This window comes from Macaca nemestrina, chromosome 1 (genome assembly GCF_043159975.1).
Source record: "Macaca nemestrina isolate mMacNem1 chromosome 1, mMacNem.hap1, whole genome shotgun sequence".
Taxonomy (NCBI): domain Eukaryota; kingdom Metazoa; phylum Chordata; class Mammalia; order Primates; family Cercopithecidae; genus Macaca; species Macaca nemestrina.
In genome coordinates this window covers 115,466,095-115,476,651 of record NC_092125.1, presented here as the reverse complement: position 1 = coordinate 115,476,651, position 10,557 = coordinate 115,466,095, and the positions used below count along the sequence as shown (strand labels likewise).

Genomic DNA, 10,557 nt, shown 5'->3' with positions numbered 1-10,557 from the left:
GGCACAGTCCCTACTTTAGGAAACGTTAAACCAGAGGCTTGTGGCCAGGTTTCTGGCTTGTTGTTTGAGTGGCAGTTTGGTGCCCAGTAGGGTTCAAGGGATTCAAAGTGAGGAGCCCTTTACAGAGAGGCAGTGGGGCAGAAGAGCTGGACCTTTGGAGCTGGAGACTCCAGCTCAGCATGCTCCTCTGCTCCCCTAGTGATTGCATACACCGCTCCAAGCCCAGTGTCCTTGTGGGAACAATGCAGGTGATGATGATGCCAGTTTTGGGGTTCCTAAGAATTAGGAAAGCCAGGTATTTTTTAATAAAGCTCCAAGCCCAGTACCAGGTGCCCATAGACAGTATCTATCACTTGATATCCTCTGCTCTAGAGGAGTTTACAGTCTGCTTGGGGAGTTAAGAGAAATGTCTAAGTGGTATTTAAATCATTAACACATGTGTGCCGCAACTTTGGTTCTGCTGGACATCAGGAAGTAAAAACACTGGTTACAATTGATTAATACCTACAGAGGCCGGTTAAGGGCACGCTACACACTTTCACCATGCTCGTGACAGCCCTGCCAGCTAAGGACGGTAGTCTCTCCCCCTACTCCACCCGCTACTTAACGGAAGAGAAACTAAGGCTCAGAGAGGCTGAGCAACATGCCACAGCCTGCACAGCTGCCTGGGCTGGCAATTGCACACCTGGCGCCAAGATAGCATGGACCATGTCCAGCTGCTGGGCTGGGAGCCTAGGGCACCGGCCAGTGCTCTGTCCTGGCTGACTGCCCCGATGCCCATTGGCCTGTGGGTTGCAATATCATCATAATTCCTACTAAGCAACCCATTAGCCTCACTCTCGAGGTACTGCCAACTCACCGAAGTTCCCCAGAACTTCAGACCCACTTCCCCCACTCGTCTGCTGAGGGTAAGCAGAGAATGAAAGGTACTGCTCCAGAGGACTGTGGCAAACTCTATACAATGAAGTTATTTTGTCCTTTCACTGAGCAACTTCCCCGTACCAGGAATTAGAATCTGCACATTGAAAAGGCCCAGAAGCCTCCTGCTCTAGTGTGGCAGGCGCTTTTGTAAATGTGTGACCTGCTGGTTTTGCTGGGATGTGCACATTTCTAATAATGGTGTTGATCAACAAAGAGGACTTTGCATGGCAGGGGCGTGCCCTCCCTCCAAAGCTGCTGTTTCAGAGGTTCCTCCACCATGCAAGCCCCGGACCTGGGACGAACTCACACTCCCTAACATGCTTGTGTTTTCCTGTGAGACAAGTACCTCTTCCACCCTAAGAGCATTTAATGACTTCCAGTAGGGTCAGCAGTCCAGGCCTGGTGAAAGAGGGCAGGGAGAGAGACCCTGCCCAGCTATGGGGGATCAGCTTGGGTGACCTGACCCCACCACGGTGGAAACCAATTCGAGAAACAACTTACTGGGGGCGTGATGAGGGTTGTTCTGGATCCAGAGGCAACAATCTTTTTCTGCAAAGGTCTAAATAGTCGATATTGTAGACTTTGCGTGTCTCTGTCACAAATATTCCACCAATGTTGTATCATGGAAGCAGCCATCAATGACACACAAATGCATGGGCAAGACTGTTCCAATAGAACTGTATTTATGGACACTGACATTCGAATTTCATGTCGTTTTCACGTAGCATGAAATATTCCTTTGATTTTCCCCAATCGTTTAAAATCCAGTCCTGTTTTGGCTGTTCACAAACCAGCAGCAGGACAGATTTGACCCACTGTCTGGAGTTTCCCACCCATGAACTAGAGAACAGGCTGCCTCACAGCAAGACCCTCCCCTGTTGTTTTCTGCCTCCCCTGTGCCCCCACCATGTTCCTCAGCGAGGTAGGACCGCAGTCTGCCAGTCCTGTTAGCTGGGTATTACCTGCCTCCTTAGTGGTTCCTCCATTGCCCCTCCTCAGGGCTGGTTGTGGTTGCCCGTTGACAGCATGAGCTGCTGTCACTGCATCTCTGAAGCTGGGCCTCGAAGTCCCAATCACGTGGGCGTCACTGCCCTCTGGTCCCGGATGGTCCTGTTGGCCCACCTTCCACCATGTCCCTCACCGCTGGAGAATCTCCTCTTCCCATCAGGGTCACAATTTCTTATGTTCCCAGCAAGTGCAGACTTCCTTCCTCGGTTCTTCATAGAGCCCGCAAATGTTAGTACGCCTGCTAGGCAGGCTGGCTCTACTCCTTAGAACTCCTCTGAAAGAGCTTGGGACAATCTGTTTGGAATCTAAAGTTGCACCCCATATTGTTGGGTCAATATGTGCTTCTTGCCCACAGTCCCCAGGTGCACCTCCGAGGCTAACTTAGTAAGCCCTTTGTTTGGGTGTCCTGAGGGCGGACTGCAGAGCCCTTTACCACTTTCCTGAGGGGGCAACGGGGTAGGGACTGTTTGAAAATGCAGCAACCCACTGGACCCCCAGGCGCGGCCAGCAGGGTCGGCCCCACTGGAAGCAGACTTCTGGCCCGGGAGCTCAGCCTCTTTGCCTGCAGAAGGCATGCAGGTTGTCAGAGGCTGGAGAAATGAGATCCAGACATACCAAATGCTCCTGATGGGGGAACGTTGCAAATGGAAAACTATCCATTCAGACTCAGCCTTGATGAATCCAAAGGGGGCTAGGGAGGGCCCTGACCATATCAGTGTGACTCTGTGGGCCGTTCAGGTTTACAAGGGAAACGATGAAGGAGAGGCCATCATGAAAAAGGCTTCACCCTGCCGAGAATAAGTCAAGAATACTCAAGTTGGCTGGGCGCAGCGGCTCAAGCCTGTAATCCTAGTGCTTTGAGAGGCCGAAGCAGGAGGATTGCTTGGGCCCAGGATTTCAAGACGAGCCTGGGCAACATAGCGAGACCCCATCTCAAGTCATTAAAAACAATTTATTTTTAAAAGAATGCTTAAGCCATGAAGGAAGCTATCTGAAAAATAGTAAGTTTCAATAAGAACAGGTAGAGGATGGCTCTACTGCCTAGGGAGGGGAGACTGAAGTGGATGAGGCTGCGAGGAGAGCCCAGTGCTTGCTTCCTCCAGGGTTTCTCTCTTTTCCATTGCAGAAGGAACAGGCACTGAGAGTGAGAACTGAGTGGGCTGGGGAGCCGGATGGACTTTACCCTGCCATTTCCTAACCCTGTGGCATTTGGCAAGTTCTGTTTCTGCGGCTATAGAAATGGGGATGCTTACCTGCTGCAGTTAGTATAAGGATTAGAGGAGGTAAACTTAGTAAAGACCCTAGCACAATGTCGACGGTTAATAAACAGTAGCCTAGATATGTGTGTACGGGTGCGTTAACAAGGCGATTCATCAGTAAAGTAGCAACCTTCGTTTTGGTCTTCTGATACCTGATGAAAATCACCTAGAGTGCTAGTTCAAAATGCAGACTCCCAGGATCCCGCCCTCAGATTCCGATTTAGAGGGATGGTGGAAAGGCTGAGGAAAGGCCAGGGAATCATGTCCAGAAAGTTCTCGGGTGCCCTGGAGTTTGGAAACCACAGTCATAAGGGTTAAGGAGGAGGTGCAGGATGGGAACAGGTACAGTGGGAGAGTCCTTAGAGCTGGAATGAGGGCGACCAGCCTAGAAGGTGACATCCCAGGGGACAGAGGACACTTGAACACATGTCACAGATCTTCACGAGGAAAACATCAGACCAGTAAGCTGGATGTCCACACTTAGGATTCAATTTTTAAAAGATGGATTTGATTAAAGGGACCAATTTGCCTGTCGTTTTTGTAGACTATTAGATTGGGGGTGGAAAGACAATGTTGTTTTGTGTTTTTAGTGGCCTGTTGTTAGAACAGCACATGTTTACTTCAGATTTTGATACGAAATTATTATGCTCCAATGGTGATAAAATCAAGGGGGTTTGTGGTGAGTAGAACAAAACTGAGTCTAAGATTTGACGTCCGCACGGCCGGTACTGATGAGGGATTTCTCACTTCCCCTAATAAAATCCCCAGTGTTGAAGGGAGTCTTCCGTCAGGAGGGGAAGGTGACCAAGTTACTCCTCCCTCTGGAGCCCTGACTTCAGTGGCCCTGTCCTCCCACTGTCTGGGAAGCTGCCCTTCCTATGCAGACTGCCCCCAACAAGAGTCCCCACAGGTACCCTTGGTTCCCGGTGCCAGCGGAGACAAGCTGGATGTTTGACAAGATACATTACTAAATTTGTAAAGGAAAATAAATATAGAGAAAACACAAATTATAGGAAGATATAGAGTATCCTCATGATACTCCCTTATAGAACCGGACCTTCCGGGCCCCAGTCCACGCCCCCAGCTGCCCAGCTCTGTGCTCAAGCTCCCAGGGGCTGGCTGCTGGGCTGGTGGGTCCCAGTTACTATCACCATGACTCCAAGACCATGTTCTTGACCTCTGGACCCTCCTTAAATTCAGATTCCAGAATCTAGAGACAGATTCCCTGTTGTTCTTTATCCAGGATCTTCCCTTTCAATTTTTACATCTGCCAAGAAACTTCCCAGCAAAGACCTCGTTGTTCAGGTGAGACTCACTCTGCCCCTTCCCTGTGCATTCATAAGCCAAAGCTGTGGCATTCATAAGCCAAAGACAGATCACTTATGGGGGCAGTGGTCCTGCTCAGGTCCCTAGAGGCCCGCATTTCCCACTTCTCCCTTCAGCCCAAAGCTCTGCTGCAATTAAGTCACCCTGTTCTCAAAAACCTTCAATAGCTCTTCATTGCCTGTAGAACGAGGCTCGGGATCTTGCAAAAGCGAACGTTTACAGGAAGTCTTGGGCCGGACACAGTGGCTCGCACCTATAATCCCAGCACTTTGGGAGGCCAAGGTGGGTGGATTGCTTGAGATCAGGAGTTCACGACCAACCTGGCCAACATAGTGAAACTAGAAATACAGAAATTAGCTGGGCATGGCGGAGTCTGTACTAAAAATACAAAATTAGCTGGGCATGGTGGAGTGCACCTGTAGTCCCAGATACTAGGGAGGCTGAAGCAGGAGAATTGCTTGAACCTGGGAGGCAGAGGTTGCAGTGAACTGAGATCACATCACTGCACTCCAGCCTGGGCGACAGAGTGAGAATCCACCTCAAAAAATAAAATCAAATAAAGGAAGCCTCAAATCACCTTCCAAGTCTATTTCCCATCCCTCCCAGCCCCACATCCTCCACTATAGCTTCCGGTTGCAGTAAGAAGGGAGGATAGGGTGAGGAAGCCCACATTTTATCTGGAAAAATGGTCACCAGTTTCCAATTAGTTCCATTTCACATAGGGTGAGAGCTGGTGGGGCACCGGCCTGGACACCAGCAGACCATGTCCTCTTCTGGTGTGTGCAGCATTGTAGCCTCAGGTGAGGCAGCAGCTTTTGCTGGGACTCAGTTTCCTCATCTGCAAAATGAAGATATTGGGTTAGCCTATCTGTAGGATCCTTGCCCACAGCTCCACAGTGGCCTTTGTGACTCAAAGAAGCTGTGAAGGACTCAGTTGCCCAGAGAAGGCCTGAAGTGATGTGGATCCCTTGCTTATGCTGGTGACAGGAGGGATCCTGGGCTTTCTCTGCGCTCAGGCTTCTTGTGAGGGAGAAATGGCTCAACTGTATTCAGTGAGCACAGGAGCAGTGCTCAGCACATCCTGTGCACGCCACTTTGCCAGGCCCTGGGGGTCAGGGAAGGATGAGAAATAGCCCCTGCCCATAAAGAGCTCCTGGGAAATACAAGACAAAAACATGCTGGTGTCATGCTGTAGATGAGTACTGTGACAGAGGAGGACAACGTTAGGGTCGCGTTGGCAGGGGATGACTGGAAGAAGCCTCAGAAAGCAGGGGCCTTGGATGCTTGCAGGATGAGTCCCGTTTGGCTGCACACTCCCTGGGGAATGGGGAGGCAGTGGGGAGCCACTGAAAGCTTTTAGCAGGGGAGTGACAAGAGAAACACCTGCATACAGCGGCTGCTTGGGAGATGGGATCCCTGTGTGGGGACATGAACGATACCCCAAGTACTGTTTTGAAAGATTTGGGTCTGTGTTTCGAAAGATCACTCTGGCAACAGTGTCGTGGACGAAGGGGCAGAGGGGAGACTGGAAACAGGGAGACCTGAAAGGCAGCCACAGCAATGGTCCAGGCAAGGCATGCTGACAGGGTGTAGGCCTGAACTTCGGCACAGAACAATCACAGAACCCTTTACAAATGTGGGCATCGCCACAAAGAATTCGATAGTAGAATTTGTTCTGTAGACTAACGAATGTCAGGCATACCTGTTTATTCTAGTCAGTCATTGTATTTTATGTCCTGGAATAGTTTCAATAGTTTCCCTCTCCTTCCTTCTCCCCTATTCAGCTGTCTTCTCCACTTCACCTGACTCATCCCCATAGCATTCTTTTTTTTTTTCTTGAGACGGAGTCTCACTCTTGTCGCTCAGGCTGGAGTGCAGCGGCGCGATCTTGGCTCACCGCAACTTCTGCCTCACGGGTTCAAGCAATTCTCCTGCCTCAGCCTCCTGAGTAGCTGGGATTACAGGCACCCACCACCACACCTGGCTAATTTTTGTACTTTTAGTGGAGACGGGGTTTCATCATGTTGGCCAGGCTGCTCTTGAACTCCTGACCTTAGGCGATCGGCTTACCTCGGCCTCCCAAAATATTGGAATTACAGGCGTGAGCCACCACACCCAGCCTACCCCCATAGCATTCTACTCCCACTCAACCCCGCTTTAAGTATAAACAGCCTCACAATGAAAGCCAAAGAAAGTATCTAATTCAGGATTTCTCAAGGATGTGCTTTTGCGATTACGGGTAGAGCAATTCTCTGTTGAGGGACTGTCCCCTGCATTGTAGAACATTTAGCATCCTGGTCCTTAGGGAGCTGATGGCTCTAGCATCCCCTAGTTATTCTGAGAACCAAACAATATCCCCTAGGCGTCCAAGCTTCCCTTAGTGGAGCAGTACTTGGGGTATTGTTCATGCCCCCACACAGGGGTCCTATCTCCCAAGCAGCTGCTGTATGCAGGTGTTTCTCTTGCCTGCCATCCCCTGAAACAGCAGCCCCCAGAGACAGATCATCTACCTCCTCACCGTCTCACATCAGGGTAGACTGAGAGGATAGAGGGCCCAGCCAGTCAGCCTGCATGGATGTCTGAAATAGCTTTATTCTACCCTCATCTTGGATTGAATTTGGCTGAGTATAACATTCTTGAATTTGGCTGAGCATAAAATTCTAGGCTAGTACTCATTTTTCTTCGGAATGTGGAGACATTTCCTCATTATAAAAATTTTTTAAAAGCGTGTACGCTCTTATTGTAGTCTTAAAAGGTTCACGGAACTAATCTAGGGACAGATTGAGGTGAAGAGCAGAATGCTCACCTGAAAAACAAAGTAGTAGCAAGATACCAGGGCGATTTGACCCTCGCTGGCAGGTACTTGGAGCCATTAATTATATGCTTGTTTTATTCATGATTTGTAATGTTCTGGGATACCAAAAGTAATTCTAATGGTGGTTAAATTTGACAAAAATAATTTAAATCTCATCTTAAAATGTCCACTGATTCATCTCATGCAATGACAATATTCAGTGTGTAAAGGAACATAAAAACAAACGCGAGCACAACGGTGCAGTTTTCATAAAGGTCTATTTCATGATTAGTGGGTAGCACATTTAACAGTTAAATACATCTAGACAATGTACAGATAACTGCAGGACTGCAGCATTGGCAACTAGAGAGAGAGAGCCTATTGAACTAGAAAGCAGCTAACAAGTAACCATCTAAAGATTAAAAATACAGCTCATGTTTAGATCATCCTTCATTTTGATCACCTTCTCAGGGGGAAAAAGCCTGCTAGTCACAATGGAAATACATCAAGGCCGAGTCTTCTGATATCCATTCCCAGAGGCTTCTTTCATCTGGATTAAGCCTGCAGGTCCAGGGCAAGGCCAAGTGTGTGGCCTCCAGCATCCATGCTCTTCCCATCTACCGGAGTAGACAGGGTGAGCTTCACACCAGGCCTCCGGGGTGGAGTGTAGCCCTCCCCAGTCAACCAGTTGTTGACTTTTGCAGAAATGGAAGCAGTGGGTTTTAATTGAAATTTAGCTGCAAGGCCAAAACGAGCGCAGCTGGTACCTGATGTCCAAGCAAGGTTTACTAAAGCATCAGGATCTTCACATACTTTCTGACAAACGGATCCCTCAAATTCTGCCCCATCATTGACATTAGTGTGCAGCTGGAAGTCGCCAGTCCTGTAGCCCACTGCAAAGTGATTCCTCATCTGCTTTGACTTGGTGCTGTCAAAGCTCATCTGGTACCCAGCAAGCTGAACCATGAATTGCAAGCCCAGCAAAATCAAAGTTAACATCAAAGCCAAGCTTTACACACCCCTTCTTGTGAGAGGACTTGATTTTGCCACTTTTCTTTCCTATGTTTGGTGAAAAGGTAGTATCTAATATCATTTTCAAACCTTGACAAATTTGGTCTTCAGTTGTGGTTTCTGTCCCGAGTGTCATCAGTGTTCCATTTTTCTGTGAAAGTCAAGTCATACTTGCACCATTTATATTTGGACTCCAAGATCCCAGTAACTTTACCGCTGTCTGTATTAGATGAACCAGACTGAGAATTCCACACCACCACGTGACTTTGCTTTTACCTCGTTTCACCAACTTGAAACCAAATCCTTTGTTGAAACCCTCTCTGGGAGCTTTGACAAGGTGAGCGTATGATGAAGGAAGACACACTGGCTGCGTACAGGTCTGTCGGTAGGTCGACATGGTCAGGCCTGAGGAAGAGGTGATCTGGTGGTCTCCTTAGTGAGGCTGCTGCTGTTGCTCCACTTGCAGGTGAGGCCACTGGAGTCACTCATGGAGCTGCACCTGCCATGGCTGGAGGGCAAGGGAAGGAGCTTCATTGTCTTTTAGCTTCTAGTATTGCTGTTGAGAGGTCTGATGCCACTGATGCTTTATCCTTGTATGTGACCTGTTCCCCCAGCCCCTGCCCTCCGAGAGTCTTCTCTTTACTTCTGGTGTTCTGGATTCTATGATAAAGTGTCTTGGTCTGTGTGTGCCTCTGTATGATTTTTATGTGCCTGTGTCTGTGTCTCTGTGTGTGCATGTGTGTAAGTGCCTGTGTCTGCGTGCCTGTGTGTGTAAGAGTCTGTGTCTGTGTGTCTGTATGCCTGTGTGTAAGTGCCCGTGTCTATGTGACTGTATGTGTATATGTTTACATTCACTGTGCTGGGCACTCCATGAGTGATGTTAATCTGAAAGTTATATCCTTCAGTTATAGGAAATTTTTCCTTTACTCTTTCTTTAAAAATGTTTTCTCCCTTTTCTCTGTTTTCTCATTCTGGATTTTGATTATTCAGATGTTGGACCTCTGGACTAGTCTAGTGCTACTGTTTATTTCTGGTTTTCAATCAGAATCTCTCTCTCTCTCCATCTGTCTCATGTCTCTTTTTGTTTTACCTTCTGAGTGACTTTTCTGAAAAAACCTTGTAAACTTTCCACTGAATTTCTAAGTTTTGCTGTCAACTCTTTAACCTGTTTTCGAACATATCCCCGTTTTAAGCTTCCCTTTTTCCATTTCACAGGTGCAATATCTTGTATCACTTTGAGAATATTATTTATAAGTTTTGCTGGCATTTTCTTATGCTCTTGTACTCTCTTTTCTCCAAGTGCGTTTTATCTGTTAATGTGTTTTATTCCTTGTCTTTGATTGTAGAGGTGTTCTTCAGAAGGCGGGCGATCTTTAGCTACTCATACTTATTTTGGTATGAATCACATACAAATTAATTAGAAGCTCTAGTTCATGCATGAACCTCACGGTCTTCCAACCTTCTCTGCATTCAGCCATGTTTTGTTAGGAGACTCCCAGATGTGGATATCTGTAGGTGTTCTCTCCTGGGGCTGGTCAGTTTTCCCGAGAGGAGTCTTCTGTCAGCCATATGTATGTCTGGATGTACAAGGCTGACTCACAGTAAAGCATGTGGATTTCACTTAATCCCACTTTCAAAATAAAAAGTCTCAACCATCTTCTGAGCTGCTATTGGTATCTCCAATTCCAGAGGCTTTCTAATTTACCTTCTGCACAGAGTAAGCCTCTTTTCTTCCACTTGGGTGAGCAGGTACCATTGCTGGATAGTACAGGCTTGGGGAATAACTGCTCTTTATGAAGGCTTTTTACAAATCCCGTGGTTTTCTGTCCGCCCCCACATTGTGGCTTTCAAAGATATCTGATGTTTCTGATTCCTAAGCCCTGCTGAGGCTTGAGGTGTGCATTGCCTTGCTTCTTTTTCATTTTTCCATTTTCTAGCTTTGATTTCAAGGTTCTCAAGTCTGCCAAGTCAGTTACCACTCATCCAACTTCTTCTCAACTTCCCCAAAGCATGTGGATCGCTCTCACCACCTGCCATTTCTTCTTCCGTTCTCATTGTAATTATGAGTGTTTGCCTTTTGTATTCTTTCTCTGTCATTTTTGTTGGGATTAAGATGAAGGCAGTGTATAGCCTCTTCAGATTTTTTTTTTTTTTTCACTTAGCCATATGCATTTTAGGTTCCTCCGTGCTTCTATGCATTCATCTACTGAAGGACATCTTGGTTGCTTCCAAGTTTTG

General features: G+C 47.6%; 1 pseudogene; it reads right to left on the bottom strand.

The window, feature by feature from the left end:
- Nucleotides 1-7,863: 7,863 nt before the first annotated feature.
- On the bottom strand, nucleotides 7,864-8,760 carry LOC105479097 (voltage-dependent anion-selective channel protein 2-like; annotated as a pseudogene).
- Nucleotides 8,761-10,557: the final 1,797 nt, after the last annotated feature.